Raw genomic sequence first — 18032 nt, forward strand, 5'->3', positions numbered from 1 at the left:
GAGGCCTGAAGCACTTTTTAAAAACTCATTAATTTATTGTTTTTATTATGTTATGTTAGTCATCATACAGTACATCATTAGTTTTTGATGTACTTTTCCATGATTCATTGTTTACATATATACCCAGTGCTCCATGCAATACGTGCCCTCCTTAATACCCACCTCAGGGCCAACCCATCCCCCCACTCCCATTCCCCCCTAAAACCCCCAGTTTGACAAACCATGAGAGACTGTGGACTCTGAGAAACAAACTGAAGCACTTTTAATGAGTGCCCATTTAACTGTGTGTTATCCAAATAGGTGTTATTCTCAGGATCTAACCATCTATCTGTCTTCAAAAGGCAGAATTCTGCTCTGGGTATAAGAAGCAATTGATTTCACTTTCCTGACATAGAGAGAATGTTACAATATCCTCATAAATCAGGACGTATCCTGATTTCCTAACAGTGACTTAGGAGCAGCTAGTCTGAGTCTGGACCTTGAGCTGTGCATTCTGGGACATCAGCCCCCAGCCCCTTGGGTGCAGAGGACACTGCAGACCTCAGCCAACGCAACAGAGAGCACCATGTCCAGAGTGATTCTCACACACTGCTGGGGAGCAGATGAGCCCTGGGGAGCCCCTGATGGGAGCTTTCTCTCACCCTCTGCAAAGAGCCCCATCACTGCCAGGATACCTGGGCCTCAGAGGATTTTCCTACCTTACTACCGACAGCTGTAATTGGTTGTCTCTGTGTGCTCCTCTGCATCCAGCCAGTTGTCAAGGTCATGTGTGAGCCTGCATCTTTGCCTTGCCATTGCTTCCACCTGGAATTTCCATCTCTCTTGCCAAATGCTTCCTTCCTGAATGATTTCTCAGTCTTTGTGCCATCACAGCAGTGATTGTATGTCAGAAGGAGAACATTTCTCTGATATCCCCAAAATATGGCAGGAGGGAGAGATTCAGGACCGAGTACACACAGAATAGACACAGCAACAATCTGAAAAGAACTAAGATATTTGTCTATTTTATATCTTTTACTTACTCATGTAAGTATGATCACTTACACACTGAACAATCATCCCAAGAAATAGAACATCTCTAAACAGTTGTATCTCCCTCTGTGTTCCTATTCACTCTAGTTCTGTTCATAGCCCGAGGGTGTATTTCATGCAGTATGTGTGTATGATTCCTTTACTTTATTTATGGATATATTATATCCATATGCATTCCTAAACAATATATTTCTTAGTTTTCTTGAAGCTTTATTTAAAGGTGTTCTATGGGTTCTCAATATTTAATCTCAACACTATACTAAAAGATTAATTCCACTCTCTATAACTATGGTTCATGCTTTTCAACATTGTGTAAGTCAACTTATTTACCCCTTCTCTGTCAATGCCTATCCTCTCTTTTTTCATAGTTATGAAGACTGCTGCTAGGAGCACACGTCCATATATTTTCTGCATATATTTGCAGAGTGAATCTTAGGTATAGGGTTAAGAGTGGAAATGCTGACTCCTGAGGTACATGAATGTACAATTTTATTAGAGTCAGCCATATTTTTTCTTCAAAGTGATTGTATTGATTTACATTCCCTGCAGCTATATTTCAGAGATTCTATCTACATTGTCACCAATATCCAATTTTGTACAAATTTTTAAATTTTCCAATAGAATGTCATCAAATACTGCACAATTTTACATTTGCCTCATTCATGCTTAATCTGTGGCACTTTCCCTTTTTTTTCCCCAAACATGTTTATTATTTTTTTCACATGTTTATTTCTTGAGAAAGTTCTGTGCATGTCTTTTGCTCACTTCCAATAATGGATTGTTAGACCTTATTTTTTTAGCGATTTCTGGAATTTTTAAGACACGTCCTTTCAATTGATCCTTAGTTCACTACATTTTTGCTAATATGATCTTCAGATTCATGGAGATTTTGAAACTTTGTTTTGCATTTACTTTCATGAAGAGAAGCTTTTCATTTTAATAGAGTCAAAGGTATCACGTTGGTTAGTCTGTTTTATACAGCTGTCTTCTTGGTATCTTTATTCTGGTATCATCTCCTTTAAGAAATTTATCCCTATGAACAGCTATGGTTTCCATTTGAAATTAAGGTCTTAAATCCATGTGGAGTTGATTATCATAAATGATGTAAGCAGAGATTCAGTAAACCTCTGTCCATATGGAGAACAGTTTTGTCAGCTCTATTTACTAGATGGTGCCTTCTATACCCACTGACACCCCATGTACATCTCCCAAGCAACAGAATTCCACACATGCCTGAATCTTATACAAGACTGTATGTCTCTTTCTGTGGGCCAGTTGGTCTACCCCTGTGCCAGCATCCAACTGTCTTAGATACTATAGCATGGAAATAAGCCTCACATGATACAGCAACATAGGGGGCTTCTTCTTCCAAAGAAACTTTGGTATTTTCCTCTTGATCTTCTATTTAAGTCTTAGAAATCTGGCTCTTCCTCCCTCTTTGTGTCTCACCATCTGATTGTCTTGTCAATTTCCTCAGAGTCCCTCCTGGTAGTTTAAGTTGCTCATGAGATATGACCCCATGACATGCCAGGACATCCATGGCCAAGTGTGACAACATGACAGCCAGCAACAGGGCTCCTGAAAGTGAAAGAAACAGAAAGACACAGAAAAGTTATAGGCCCTCTGCTTTCTGATGGGAAGTGCTTCTCTCATCCACTTGAAGCTTTGGAAACTTGCTCACAGTCATCTCTATCCCCAGGGCTGTCAAACAAGGCTTGGCTATATGACCTCACAGGCATTATCAGAGAAGAGCATTGCATGGCCCCCAGTGTCTCTCTGCCCTCCTCTCACTCCCTTAGCCTCCTGAGGTCAAAAGAGCCTTTTGTTTTTGTTTTTGTTTTCCTGGAACTGCTCAGTCTGTGGTGAAATGATGGTTTTACTTTCATGTCCTATAAATATGGGCCCTCGACTAAAGTCTTTGAGGTTGTTGTCCTTCCTGCTGTCTTTCACACTTCACAGGAAGGACAGGGGCTCTCTACCTCTTGCTCTGTGCAATAATCTCAGGAACACCCAGTGCCTGCATTTCCCCGGGTGGATAGTTCTGTGACATGTTCCTATGCCAGGAGTTCCAGGAATACTTTACTTTACTCAGCATTTTCTGTTGTGTCAGTAGAAGCATTCATGATCTCTGACATCAGAAACCTTTTTCTCTCCAGAGCTGGTGAGTGAGCAAATTGTGCACTTGCAATGATGGGATAGTACTGGCTTTTGTGTTTGGAGGGTTGAGGTGTAGCTCTGCCTGGTAGAGAACTAAGATTTTATCAGCTTCTCATGCCATCCTCTTTGGAGAAGAGAGGACCATAGTCTGGAAATGCTTCTTTTTCTTCTTTTTTTTTAAATGAGAAAGTTGTAGGAAAATTTGGAGTAAGTGGAATGTTTACTGAGTATCTCTAGTTGGAAACTATGCTATGTTGTCATGCTATCCATCCTTCCAGACAGTAGAGCCATTTCAAAACTCTGTGAGTTTTGCTCATTTGCAACAAGGCAAAATAAATCTTTGGTTGTGCATATTTTTCATCTATTCAGGCTATAAAAAATATAACAGATCACTGGGTTAGGAACACAAATTTATTACTCATAGTTCTGGATAATAAGAAGGTCCAGATCAAGTCACCTGTCGACTCAGTATTTGGTGAGAACTCACATCTGAGGTGTACCTTTCTTCCTGTCACCTTATGTGGCAGAAGGGGCAAGCTAGTTCTCCAAGTTTTCTTAAAGGGCACAAATCCATTCATGATGGCTCTGCCCTCTTGCCTAAGGCACCATCCAAATGTCCACGTACTAATACCACAACACTGAGCTGGTACTTGATCTGTGAATTTTGTGGATTAAACAAACTTCAGTCCATAGCAGTTGTATAGATAAAATCTCTCTGTGGAGGTTTAATTGACTTACCACCCTCATCTTAGAATCCAGCATTTTCCCCCTACTTTAATATTCATTTCATTATTCTTGAAGTATAAATGTCTCTTTTTTGGGATTCTTCATTCAACTAGTAATATCATCTGATTGGTTCCTTTGTTAGTAATTGATTAAATGAAATCCTTAACACATACTCATCTTATATTTATTTGAAAGTCATGATTTTCTTGCTTTTGAAATCTGTCCTTGCAGGAAATGCAGGATGGGGATGGGCATGGAGCATGCTCCTACTGGTAAAAGCACATGGGTTGTTCCTGAGATGAACTTATGGGTGTAAGTATTTTTAAAATCACAGTGTCCTCACTCATAGTGGTTGCTAAGAGGCCCCATCAGTAAGGTAGTAATAACTTCCTTGAATTGTCATGATGGTACCAATGTTTCAAACTGTATAGAATTGACTCAGTAAAATTAGAGCTTTTATTTACTTCCTCTGCCACTTCCTGCTACATGTTCTAAATCCCACCAAAATTCTCCCATTAGCTGAGGTAAATGGACATTAACCTGCCATGGGGTAATTATTACTACAAGGATTATGTACTTGGCTATCCCCCTTATGGAACACATATCCTGGTGGCCCTTTCTCTGCCTCTAGGTTATCCCACAAGACAAGTCCTACTCCTATTTGCTGCAGGTGGTCAGAAGTGACTATGTCTACAGTTCTTCTGTGCTCCCCAGTGTGCTGGCCTTACTGACTTTTCCTACAGAATGGAAAGGCTTTGGAGTCTATATAGAGGTTTCAAGAAGATAAAGATTAGTTTCTCATTGCTGTGTAAGAAATTGACACAAACTTAGTGGGTTAATATACCAACATATATTTATTTGCTTCTAGGTCTGGGGGGGATATACAAAATGAATCATAAAGGAGCTAAAATCAGGGTGTCAGTGGGATTAGCTCCTTTATGAAGCTCCAGCAGACAATCCATTTCTTTGTCTTCTCCTCCATTTAGAAGGTGCCTGAATTCCCTTGTGTATGGTCCTTTTTACATCTTTCATCTTTCTGGATTTTCACTCCAAACTGTTTCCAACATCTCATCTCCTTTTCTGCATTCAGCCTTGCCTCCTTCATATAAGTTCCCCTGTGACTATCTTATCACATTAATCAGTAAGGTAGAAGGATCTTCTCTTCAGAAAACCTTTCTAGAATTCAAGCAACCCATCAAGAGACCAGTCTACAGATGTGGCTGGTAGAACTCAAGAATCACTTCTGAAAGGAAGAACCGTCTTCTTCTGCATATGGCTGTGTTTGGGGAATCTGGACCAGGAAGTATAGTCATCAATGCCTTGTGAGGTTGTATTCATGAAGAGGAGAGTTATGCTACTGCTGGAGTTCTGGAAACCACCATGAAGAAACCACCCTATTGATATCTGAAAGCTCTCAATGTGACCTTCAGAGACCTGCCTGGGACTGGAACTCCCAATTTCCTTCCACATACATATTTGGAAATGGTGGGATTTGCTGACTATTACTCCTTTATTATCATTTCCTCCTTATGTTTTAATTTAATTTCTTTTTAAAAAGATTTTATTTATTTATTTGACAGACGGAGATCACAAGTAGGCAGAGAAGCAGGCAGAGAGAGAGTAGGAAGCAGGCTCCCTGCTGAGCAGATAGCCCGATGCGGGGCGCGATCCCAGGACCCTGGGATCCCAGGACCCTGGGATCATGACCTGAGCCGAAGGCAGAGGCTTTAACCCACTGAGCCCCCCAGGTGCCCTGTTATTTATTTTTTTAAAATTTTTATAAACATATAATGTATTTTTATCCCCAGGGGTACAGGTCTGTGAATCGCCAGGTTTACACACTTCACAGCACTCACCATAGCACATACCCTCCCCAACGTCCATAACCCCACCCCGCTCTCCCAACCTCCCTTCCCCCCAGCAGCCCTCTGTTTGTTTTCTGAGATTAAGAGTCACTTATGGTTTGTCTCCCTCCCAGTCCCTTCATGTTTCATTTATTCTTCTCCTACCCCTTAACTCCCCCATGTTGCATCTCCACATCCTCATACAGGGAGATCATATGATAGTTGTTTTTCTCCGATTGACTTATTTCGCTAAGCATGATACCCTCTAGTTCCATCCATGTCATCCCAAATGGCAAGATTTCATTTCTTTTGATGGCTGCATAGTATTCCATTGTGTATATATACCACATCTTCTTACCCATTCATCTGTTGATGGACATCTAGGTTCTTTCCATAGTTTGGCTATTGTAGACATTGCTGCTATAAACATTCGGGTGCACGTGCCCCTTCGGATTACTATGTTTGTATCTTTAGGGTAAATACCCAGTAGTGCAATTGCTGGGTCATAGAGTAGCTCTATTTTCAACATTTTGAGGAACCTCCATGCTGTTTTCCAGAGTGGTTGCACCAGCTTGCATTCCCACCAACAGTGTAGGAGGGTTCCCCTTTCTCCGCATCCTCGCCAGCATCTGTCATTTCCTGACTTGTTAATTTTAGTCATTCTGACTGGTGTGAGGTGATATCTCATTGTGGTTTTGATTTGTATTTCCCTGATGCCGAGTGATGTGGAGCACTTTTTCACGTGTCTGTTGGCCGTCTGGATGTCTTCTTTGCAGAAATGTCTGTTCATGTCTTCTGCCCATTTCTGGATTGGATTATTTGTTCTTTGGGTGTTGAGTTTGCTAAGTTCTTTATAGATTTTGGACACTAGCCCTTATCTGATATGTCTTTGCAAATATCTTCTCCCATTCTCTCAGTTGTCTTTTGGTTTTGTTAACTGCTTACATTGCTGTGTAAAAGCTTTTGATCTTGATGAAGTCTCAATAGTTCATTTTTGCCCTTGCTTCCCTTGCCTTTGGCGATGTTCCTAGGAAGACTTTGCTGAGGCTGAGGTCGAAAAGGTTGCTGCCTGTGTTCTCCTCAAGGATTTTGATGGATTCCTTTCTCACATTGAGGTCCTTCATCCATTTTGAGTCTATTTTCATGTGTGGTATAAGGAAATGGTCCAATTTCATTTTTCTGATGTGGCTGTCCAATTTTCCCAACACCATTTATTGAAGAGGCTGTCTTTTTTCCATTGGACATTCTTTCTTGCTTTGTCGAAGACTAGTTGACCATAGAGTTGAGGGTCTATTTCTGGGCTCTCTATTCCGTTCCATTGATCTATGTGTCTGTTTTTGTGCCAGTACCATGCTGTCTTGATAATGACAGCTTTATAATAGAGCTTGAAATCTGGAATTGTGATGTCACCAACCTTGGCTTTCTTTTTCAATATTCCTTTGGCTATTCGAGGTCTTTTCTGGTTCCATATAAATTTTAGAATTATTTGTTCCATTTTTTTTTGAAAGAAATGGATGGTATTTTGATAGGAATTGCATTAAATGTGTAGATTGCTTTAGGTAGCATAGACATTTTCACAATATTTGTTCTTCCAATCCAGGAGCATGGAACATTTTTCCATTTCTTTGTGTCTTCCTCAATTTCTTTCATGAGTATTTTATAGTTTTCTGAGAATCTATACTCAGAATTTGGTTAGGATTATTCCTAGGTGTCTTATAGTTTTGGGTGCAATTATAAATGGGATTGACTCCTTAATTTCTCTTTCTTCTGTCTTGTTGTTGGTGTAAAGAAATGCAACTGATTTCTGTGCATTGATTTTATATCCTGACACTTTACTGAATTCCTGTACAAGTTCTAGCAGTTTTGGAATGGAGTCTTTTGGATTTTCCACATATAGTATCATATCATCTGTGAAGAGTCATAGTTTGACTTCTTCTTTGCTGATTTGGATGCCTTTAATTTCCTTTTGTTGTCTGATTTCTGAGGCTAGGACTTCTAGTAGTATGTTGAATAGCAGTGGTGATAATGGACATCCCTGTCATGTTCCTGACCTTAGCAGAAAAGGTTTCAGTTTTTCTCCATTGAGAATGATATTTGCAGTGGTTTATTCATAGATGGCTTTGATAATATTGAGGTATGTGCCCTCTATCCCTACACTTTGAAGAGTTTTGATCAGGAAGGGATGCTGTACTTTGTCAAATGCTTTTTCAGCATCTATTGAGAGTATCATATGGTTCTTGTTCTTTCTTTTATTAATGTGTTGTGTCACATTGATTGATTTGCGGATGTTGAACCAACCTTGCAGCCCTGGAATAAATCCCAGTTGGTCGTGGTGAATAATCCTTTTAATGTACTGTTGGATCCTATTGACTAGTATTTTGGTGAGAATTTTCACATCTGTGTTCATCAAGGATATTGGTCTGTAATTCTCTTTTTTGATGGGATCCCTGTCTGGTTTTGGGATCAAGGTGATGCTGGCCTCATAAAATGAGTTTGGAAGTTTTCCTTCCATTTCTATTTTTTGGAACAGTTTCAGGAGAATAGAATTAATTCTTCTTTAAATGTTTGGTAGAATTCCCGTGGGAAGCATCTGGCCTTGGGCTCTTGTCTGTTGGGAGATTTTTGATGACTGCTTCAATCTCCATACTGGTTATGGGTCTGCTCAGGTTTTCTATTTCTTCCTGGTTCAGTTGTGGTAGTTTATATGTCTCTAGGAATGCATCCATTTCTTCCAGATTGTCAAATTTGCTGACGTATAGTTGCTCATAATATGTTCTTAAAATTGTTTGCATTTCTTTGGTGTTAGTTGTGATCTCTCCTCTTTCATTCATGATTTTATTTATTTAGGTCCTTTCTCTTTTCTTTTTGATAAGTCTGGCCAGGGGTTTATCAATCTTATTAATTCTTTCAAAGAACCAGCTCCTAGTTTCGTTGTTTTTTTCTATTGTTTTTTTTTTAATTTTTATGTTATTTTATTTTATTTTTTTTAGTTTCTATTTCACTGATTTCTGCTCTGATCTTTATGATTTCTCTTCTCCTGCTGTGTTTAGGGTTTCTTTCTTGTTCTTTCTCCAGCTCCTTTAGGTGTAGGGTTCTGTAGTGTACTTGAGACCTTTCTTGTTTCTTGAGAAAGGCTTGTATCATTGTATCTTTTCCTCTCAGGACTGCCTTTGCTGTGTCCCACAGATTTTGAACCATTGTGTTTTCATTAACATTAGTTTCCATGAATTTTTTCAATTCTTCTTTAATTTTCTGGTTGACCCATTCATTCTTTAGAAGGATGCTGTTTAGTCTCCATGTATTTGGGTTCTTTCCATATTTCCTCTTGTGATTGAGTTCTAGCTTCAGAGCATTGTGGTCTGAAAATATGCAGGGAATGATCCCAATCTTTTGATACTGGTTGAGACCTGATTTAGGACCGAGGATGTGATCTATTCTGGAGAATGTTCCATGTGCACTAGAGAAGAATGTGTATTCTGTTGCTTTGGGATGAAATGTTCTGAATATATCTGTGATGTCCATCTGGTCCAGTGTGTCATTTAAGGCCTTTATTTCCTTGTTGATCTTTTGCTTGGATGATCTGTCCATTTCAGTGAGGGGAGTGTTAAAGTCCCCTGCTATTATTGTATTATTGTCGATGTGTTTCTTTGATTTTGTTATTAATTGGTTTATATAGTTGGCTGCTCCCATGTTAGGGGCATAGATATTTAAAATTGTTAGATCTTGCTGGACAGACCCTTTGAGTATGATATAGTGTCCTTCCTCATCTCTTTTTATAGTCTTTGGCTTAAAATGTAATTGATCTGATATAAGGGTTGCCACCCCTGCTTTCGTCTGATGTCCATTAGCATGGTAAGTTGTTTTCCACTCCCTCACTTTAAATCTGGAGGTGTCTTCAGGTCTAAAATCAGTTTCTTGTAGGCAACATATAGATGGGTTTTGTTTTTTTATCCATTCTGATACCCTGTGTCTTTTGATTGGGGCCTTTAGCCCATTAACATTCAGGGTAACTATTGAGAGATATGAATTTGGTGCCATTGTCTTGCCTGTAAGGAGACTGTTACTGTATATTGTCTCTGTTCCTTTCTGATCTACCACTTTTAGGCTCTCTCTTTGCTTGGAGGACCCCTTTCAATATTTCCTGTAGAGCTGGTTTGGTATTTGCAAATTCTTTCAGTTTTTGTTTGTCCTGGAAGCTTTTTATCTCTCCTTGTATTTTCAAAATGGTAGCCTAGCTGGATATAGTATTCTTGGCTGCATGTTTTTCTCATTTAGTGCTCTGAATATATCATGCCAGCTCTTTCTGGCCTGCCAGCTCTCTATGGATAAGTCTGCTGCCAATCTACTATTTTTACCATTGTATGTTACAGGCTTTTTTTCCCCGGGATGCTTTCAGGATTTTCTCTTTGTCACTAAGACTTGTAAATTTTTCTATTAGGTGACGGGGTGAGGACCTATTCTTGATTTTGAAGGGGGTTCTTGCACCTCCTGGATTTTGATGCTTGTTCCCCTTGCCATATTAGGGAAATTCTCTCCAATAATTCTCTCCAATATACCTTCTTCTCCCCTCTCTCTTTCTTCTTCTTCTGGAATCCCAATTATTATAATGTTGTTTTGTCTTATGGTGTCACTAATCTCTCGAATTCTCCCCTTGTGGTCCAGTAGCTGTTTGTTCCTCCTTTGCTCAGCTTCTTCATTCTCTGTCATTTGGTCTTCTAAAGCGCTAATTCTTTCTTCTGACTCATTTATCCTAGCAGTTGAGTGCTTCCATTTTTGATTGCACCTCATTAATAGATTTTTTGATTTCAACTTGGTTAGATTTTAGTTCTTTTATTTCTCCAGAAAGGGCTTTTATATCTCCTGAGAGGGTTTCTCTAATATCTTCCATGCCTTTTTCGAGCCCGGCTAGAACCTTGAGAATCGTCATTCTGAACTCTAGATCTGACATATTACCAATGTCTGTATTGATTAGGTCCCTAGCCTTTGGTACTGCCTCTTGTTCTTTTTTTTTTTTTTTTTGTGGTGAATTTTTCTGCCTTGTCATTTTGTCCAGATAAGAGTATATGAAGGAGCAAGTAAAATACTAAAAGGGTGGCAAAGACCCGCAGAAAATATGCTTTAACCAAATCAGAAGAGACACCAAATCGTGGTGGGGAGAAAGGGGATAAAAAGAGGTTCAGATAAAAAAAAAAAAAGAAACAATTAAAAAAAAGAAAACAAATAAAGAAAAAATGTTAAAAAGAAAAAAATATATATGTTAGACAAACTAGTTAAAAAAAGTTAAAAACGAGAAGGGTAAAAGTTAAAAAAATTAGCAGAAGAGGAAAAAAATTGAAAAAAATATTAAATTAACTGCAAGACTAAAGAATCATGGGGAGAAAGCCATAAGTTCTGTGCTTTGCTTTCTCCTCCTCTGGAATTCCGCTGCTCTCCTTGGTATTGAACCTGCATTCCTTGGTATGTGAACTTGGTCCTGGCTGGATTTCTTGTTGATCTTCTGGGGGAGGGGCCCGTTGTAGTGATTCTCAAGTGTTTTTGCCCCAGGCGAAATTGTACCGCCCTTACCAGGGTCTGGGCTGAGTAATCCGCTCAGGTTCGCTTTCGGGAGCTTTTGTTCCCTGAATGCTTTCCGTAGAGTTCTGGAGGACGGGAATGAAAATGGCGGCCTCCCAGTCTGCAGCCCAGAGGAGCCGAGAGCTCGGGGCCCCACTCCTCGGTGTGTCCTCAGAGAATAGCACCCAATCACTCCTGTCTCCCTGGCCTCTGGCCGTGCTCCGAGCTTACCCAGCCTGTGACCAGTTCAAGGTAACCCGGAGCTGAGAGCTCACTCCTTGGCTCTGTCTCTGTAGCCAGCTTCCCTGTTCTAATACCTGTAAGCTCTGCGACACTCAGACACCCCCGATCCTTCTGTGACCTTGCAGGACCTGGGGCCATGCTGACCCCGCGTGGGCTTCACCCCAATTTAGCCTCTGGAGCGATGTCCCTCAGTGGAACAGACTTTTAAATGTCCTGATTTAGTGCTCTGTTGCTCAGCTGCTTGCTGGGAGCTGGCCCCTACCCCCGCGGTCTATCTTCCCGTTGCTTTGGATTCACTTCTCCGCCAGTCCTGCCTTTCAGAAAGTGGTTGATTTTCTCTTTCTAGAATTGCTGTTCTTCTTCTCTTTGATATCCTGTTGGATTTTTAGGTGTTTGCAATGTTTAGATAAGCTATCTAGTTGATCTCCTGCTACCTGATGTAGTCTCAGCATGCTACTTCTCCGCCATCTTGACTCCTCTCCCCTGTTATGTTTTAATTTTAATGATGACTTGCTGGCCCCCAAGATTAGGGAGGTAGGTGAGAAATTCCACTTTGTTAGAATCAAGGTGGACAATGATTTATAAAATGAAGGGAAAAACAACCATGTCCTTCAAAAAGGACAGAGTTTTTTCAGTAGATATGAAACAATTGCCTAGCTACCCTCAGCAACATCAGAGTGCCTGAGCTATGCTTTTCTTTGGCTTCCAACTTTGACATAAATGAATGATTTCCCAAACTTGGTGAAGACTCTGCTGAAGGAACCCCTGTTCATAAACACTACACCTTGTGTTGATTTTGCCTAATTTGTCTGATGCGTCCATTGAAATGAAGAAAGCTTTACTCAACTGAAAAGGTCTGGCTGGGTGCCCTGACATCACTGACTTTCACTTTCTTCCACATCAGGGCCTGCTTCCATGACTCTGATTTGCCCCAGCAGAAGAAGTGCTTGAATCTTTATTTTAGCTTGGATGTGAAGTCAGTTAAAGGGATTTCCAGGAAGAGGACATGTCTGTGGAGAAGATCAAGAGTTTCACCAGTCCTTGAATCTCTGGTTATTTCTGAAGAATAACTACATACCAGCCAAGGCCATGAAGTGTGCTGAAGGTCATTGCTTGATGAACGAAGGCCTCCAAACCATTCTCTTCCACTTTTTGAAAATATACTTTCTATGCCTGCAATTCATTTGAAATCATGTATACAGTGGCCAGTGATGCTAAAATTCTCTCACATAAAACTTTAGAGAGTCAATGGTGTGGTAATCTGAGAAAAGCTAAGAAGTGTTGCTTCTCTACACACTGAAGCTTACCAGTTGGCAATATGGTGAGCTTGTTATGGTTAAGAGCTTTGACTCACAATCCAGTTGTCTTCATTCATTCACTTTCTTACCTGTTCATTCAGCATTAATTGAATAGTCACAATTACATGAAGATCTAGGGCTCCTTCAGCAGACCTCAGCCATTGCCTGAGTACTTTTTAAATGTGTACTATGGATACTGCAGCAAATAAAATAAACCAAGTCCATGCCCACATGAATTTTCCTATTTGGGGAGAAATACAAGAAATAATGGAGAAATGAAAAGGTGACATGGAGTCCAGAGGTGGTGGTGATATGAAGAAGAATAAAGAAATATAAGCAGAGAGAGAGGCCTCTCTGAGGACTTGACTGTTGAGAAGAGACACAAAATATGCATACATGTAGGATTAGTGTCCCTGGTGGAGGGAAATTCTAAGGCCATGAAAAATGCAAGGAGCTTGCCACTGTAAGGACCATTTAGAAACTATCCCTGCTCCCCTTCCCCCAGGGAATTTACTTGGAGACAAGTCCCGGAAACCAGCTTCAGGTAAAAAAGCCCAGATACGAGGGTGGGTCAGGTCAGGTGGAGACATCCGATCAGTGGGGGGATGCATACTATCTCCCTGGTTACCAAGGAGTATGGTCCCCGCCCTTTGGGAGCCTTTTGGGCTCCAATCCCAATCAAGGTGTAATAGGCTAGTTCAAATGTCTACTAGGGTAAATTGTAACTCAATTGGTCACCTAGCATCACTGTGGAGTTTCCTGTGTGTGTTACAATCTCATTGGCCACCTGTGCGTGGCCAGGCCTGACCGCATGGCCTTTGCCCTTAAAAGCTAGACTGTGAAACAGAGAAGGATCACCCTTTCTTGTAAGAGGTGCGGCCCCGAAAGTTTGGTTAGATTCTTGATGCTTGGCATGAAATAAAGCTTTGCTTGACCTTCGCTTTGTATCAGTCTCACTCCTTTAATCACGGACCCATTATTGGGGCATAACAGCCACGTCCATGATTACCTGGGGGGCCCCTGGGTTGCAGTATGCGGTAGTGTGCACAATGGGAGAGTGTTAGGAAAGGAAGGCTTACAAATAATCATGGACCAGAGATGTAGAATATTGGAGGGCCTGATAATTTCTTGAGACGTTATTCTAACTATGATGAAACCACTGAAGGGAGGCTTTGGAAGGAGTTTGGCAGATAGATGATCATGGAGTCTGACTAGATAAGCCTAAAGAACCCAACATTCCTATTTAGTTGTTCAGTGAGAGAAGGCACAGGATTGGTTGAGTGAGAGACAGAGGGTGTGAAAAGAGCCTGGACTCCAGATGTATTTTGAATATAGTCCTGCCAAGGTTTGTTGACCTGCTGGGGGAAGATATGGGAGGGAGGATGTAAGAATCATATGCTGGATTTGTCCTGAGCATGTGAATGAAGAGAAGTGCATATCAAGGAGATAGGGAAGGCTCTAGGAGAGTAGCCCTGATGCTAAGCGTGAAGCAGGGGAGTCAAGAATCAGGAGCTCAGAAATGTAACTATGAGACTTGAGGTGTCTGTTTGAATTTGGAAAGGAGATGCTGTGTGTGATGAGGGAGCAGGAGGCTGGCTGAGGACAAAGCAAAAGCTGGCACCTTGCACCCCTTGTCCACCCACTCCCCTCGGTAATGTGTGTGACATTCCTCAGGCACCCCTGACTGCCATAAGCGAGAAACAAATAGTTAACTTGCAGAAATCACAATCCTGCAAGACAGGAGTCTCCCTTGGTTTACCAATGTCCTAGAGATTTACAACAAAGAAGCTATCTTAACAATAGCACAATTTCCAGAGGCAAATAACTCAGTTCCTCAAGCCCTAAATAAAGTTAAATTTCTTCTAAACCCAAATCTCACTAACAAAGACGCTTGATAGCAGAAATGTGAATGGCTTGCCAAAAGACATTGATCAAGCAGCAAGAACTCTGGTATCCCTGCACCTTGTAGGCCCTCTTTAGCATATGAAAGCTCTTTTGAAACCTCCCTTTTCCCTCACCTTCCCCCAACCACAGGGTACATAACCTGCAATCCCTCACAACCCTGGGCAGCAGCTCTTTCTGCCCATGGGTCCTGTCCCCGTGCTTTAATAAACCACCATTTTGTACCAAAGATGTCTCAAGAATTCTTTCTTGGTCATTGGCTCCAGACCTCAGCCCACCAAACCTCACCTAGGTTCTAGAACTTCATTATGTGGACAGGTGGATATTTGTCTGAGGGTGAGCAGAGAGCATGGCTGTGCAGCTCTAACTTATGGTATATCACTCAAAAGCATTTCCTTTTACCCTCAAAATAGGGATTGACTCACTCACTCAGGGACCTTGTGGGGATATTAGGAGGCTATTAGGATACTATTAGGAGGCACAACACAGGTAAATTAACTTAGGACAAAGAAATTTGTCATCACAAACCTTCTCTCCAGGGAACATCTGGGTTGATTTGTTAACTGCCCCACCACCCCAAATTGGTATCCACTTTACAAGCAACATTCTGGACAAGACATTTCTTTCTCAATTGGATTGCCTTAGCGAGTTGTCAAAAATTGTTTAATTGTATGTAGGTCAATTTCTGTCATCTCTATTCTGTTCCATTGTTGTGTGTATCTATCCTTTCTTCCATACCACAATGTCCCAATTATGCTGATTTTCTAGGAAGTCTTAGAATGGGGTAAAAAAGGATTTTAGAAGTAGTGAAACAATTTTGTGTGGTACTAGATTAGTAGATATTGTCATTTTCCATTTGTTTGAACCCATAGAATGGACACCAAGAGTGAACCCTAATGTAAACTACTGGCTTTGAGTGATAATGGTGTGTCAGTGTAGGTTCATGGATTTTTAACAAAGGACCCACTCTCTGGGGAATGTTTATAGTGGAGGAGGCTGGGCCTGTCTGTGTGGATGAGGGGATCTATGGGAAGCCTCCATTCTTTGCACTCAAGTTTGCTTTGGTCCAAAAACTGCTCTAAAAATAAAGTCTTTAAAAAATGCAAAAACAACAATAAAAAAAGAATGGGGTAAGAATAAGGTGTGAGGCTTCAAACTTTATTCCTATAAATTTCATAATTGCTTTTCTCTTATGTTTCCCTTGTTTTTCCTATGTGTTTTTGGAATTAGCTTGTCTATATCTCTGAATGAAGCTTTTGGGATTTTGGTTGGGATAGTTTCGAATCTATAGATTTAATTGGGAAAAACTGCCCTCATCACATTAGTGATGCTTTCAATCTATGAACACACTTTGTATTTTCTTGTATTTGAAACTTCTTATTTTCCTACATCACATTTTGTAGTTTTCAGTGTATAGCTCCCGCTTATATTTTGTTGTTTTTACCCAAGTATTTCATTTAGTTTGTTTTGATGTTAATTTACTGAAAAAAATTTTAATTTTGATTTTTCATTACCAGAACACAGGGCTACTTTTGTAAAGTGGACTTCTTTTTTGTGACATTTCACTGATTATTAGTTGAGGAGTTTTTTAGATGTGTTAGGATTTTGTTTTTTAAGATTTTATTTATTTATTTAACAGAGAGAGAGACATCAAAAGTAGGCAGAGAGGCAGGCAGAGAGAGAGGGGGAAGCAGAATCCCTGTTGAGCATAGAGCTGGATGCGGGGGAGGGAGAGGCTCCATCTCAGGATCCTGAGATCATGACCTGAGCCAAAGGCAGAGGCTTAACACACTGAGCCACCCAGGCGTCCCGTGTTGGGATTTTTTGATGAAAAACTTATGTCTCTTTTGGACAGGGGGAGTTTTGTTTCTCTCTTTCCAGTAAGTATACCTTTCTTTTAGTCTTATCTTATTGTACAAAGTGGGACCTCAAGTAGCATGTAGTGTAGATTGCTGAGAGAGGATATCCTTGTCTTGTTCTTGCTGTTAGGAGAAAGCAATTAGTCTTTTAATAACATGATTAAAAATGATATTAGCTGTAGGGTTTTTGTTAGTTTCTTTGTTAAAAAGAATAGTGTTCATTAGGTTAAGGAAGTTCTATTATTAGCTTATGAAAGTTTTTTTTTAAGATTTACTTACTTTTTAAGATTTTATTTATTTATTTGACACAGAGAGAGAGATCACAAGTAGGCAGAGAGACAGGCAGAAAGAGAGGCAGAAGCAGGCTCCCTGCTGAGCTGAATGCCCAATGCGGGGCTCAATCCCAGGACCCTGAGATCATGACCTGAGCCGAAGGCAGAGGCTCAACCCACTGAGCCACCCAGGCACCCAAGATTTATTTATTTTTAGAGAGAGAGAGTTTGTGAAGCAGACTCCCTGTTGAGAGGGGAGCCTGATGAGGGCTTAAGCCCAGGACACTGAGATCATGACCTCAGCCAGAATCAAGAACCAGATGCTCAACCAATTAGCCACCCAGGGACCATCTCTGAAAGTATTTTTTTTTTTTTTAATAGTAAATGAATGGTAAGTATTACTGAAATGTTTTCCTGCATCTATTGAGATTGTTACTGGTTATTTCTTATTGCATCTGCTAGTCCTGTGTGTTAGAGTGATTGATTTTTTTTTTTTTTCCTACTGTTCACAGAGCTTTGATTCCTGGAGAGAATCTCACTTGGTTGTGACGTATCAGCCTTGTCACATATTGCTGTGACTGCATTGCCAACATTTATGAATACTGCCGTGCTTATAACCACAAAGGTTGCTTCCTTAGTCTTCTAAATGCTTGTAATTGTGTTTTATTTTCTTGGTTTGGTACTGAGGTGTACTGGCTTCATGAAATGAGTTGGAAGGTGTGCCTTCATCTTCTGGAAGACATTTATAGAATTAGTACTATTTCTTCTTTAAATGTTTGGTAGAATTTACTAGTAAAAATATAGACCTGGAATTTTTCCTTCCTTCTGCCCTCCCTCCTTCTTTCATTCCTTCCTTCTTTCTATCCTTCTTTCCTTCTCTCTTCTTTTTGGGAAACATTTTAGTTAATAGTAAGGATTGGTTGGACTGTCTCCTTTGGTAGTTTGTGTCTCTCAAAGAATTAGTACATCTTGTGAAAGTTTTGAATTTGTGAACATAGAGCTCTTAGTATTCCTTATTATCCTTTTAATGTCCATGGGAACAGGATTGATGTCCCACGTTTCATTTATTCTATTGATAATTTCGTCTTGTCTCTTTGTTTTGCTCAGTCTGACTAGAAGCTTATCAGATTTATTGATCACTTCAAG

At 40.4% G+C, this 18032-nt stretch overlaps 1 protein-coding gene and 1 pseudogene across 1 annotated transcript in view; one reads left to right on the forward strand and one right to left on the reverse strand.

The window, feature by feature from the left end:
• Positions 1-1537: 1537 nt before the first annotated feature.
• Positions 1538-18032, reverse strand: part of LOC116861449 (T-cell-specific guanine nucleotide triphosphate-binding protein 2-like) — a 36201-nt gene continuing 19706 nt past the window's right edge. The window contains exon 3 of the transcript XR_004381491.1: positions 1538-2610. The gene's annotated coding sequence lies outside the window, so the exon portion shown is untranslated. The remainder of the gene's footprint in view (positions 2611-18032) is intronic.
• Positions 5188-13078, forward strand: LOC116861450 (annotated as a pseudogene).

Source organism: Lontra canadensis, unplaced genomic scaffold, assembly GCF_010015895.1.
Source record: "Lontra canadensis isolate GAN:19392208 unplaced genomic scaffold, GSC_riverotter_1.0 scaffold199, whole genome shotgun sequence".
In the NCBI taxonomy this organism is placed as follows: Eukaryota; Metazoa; Chordata; class Mammalia; order Carnivora; family Mustelidae; genus Lontra; species Lontra canadensis.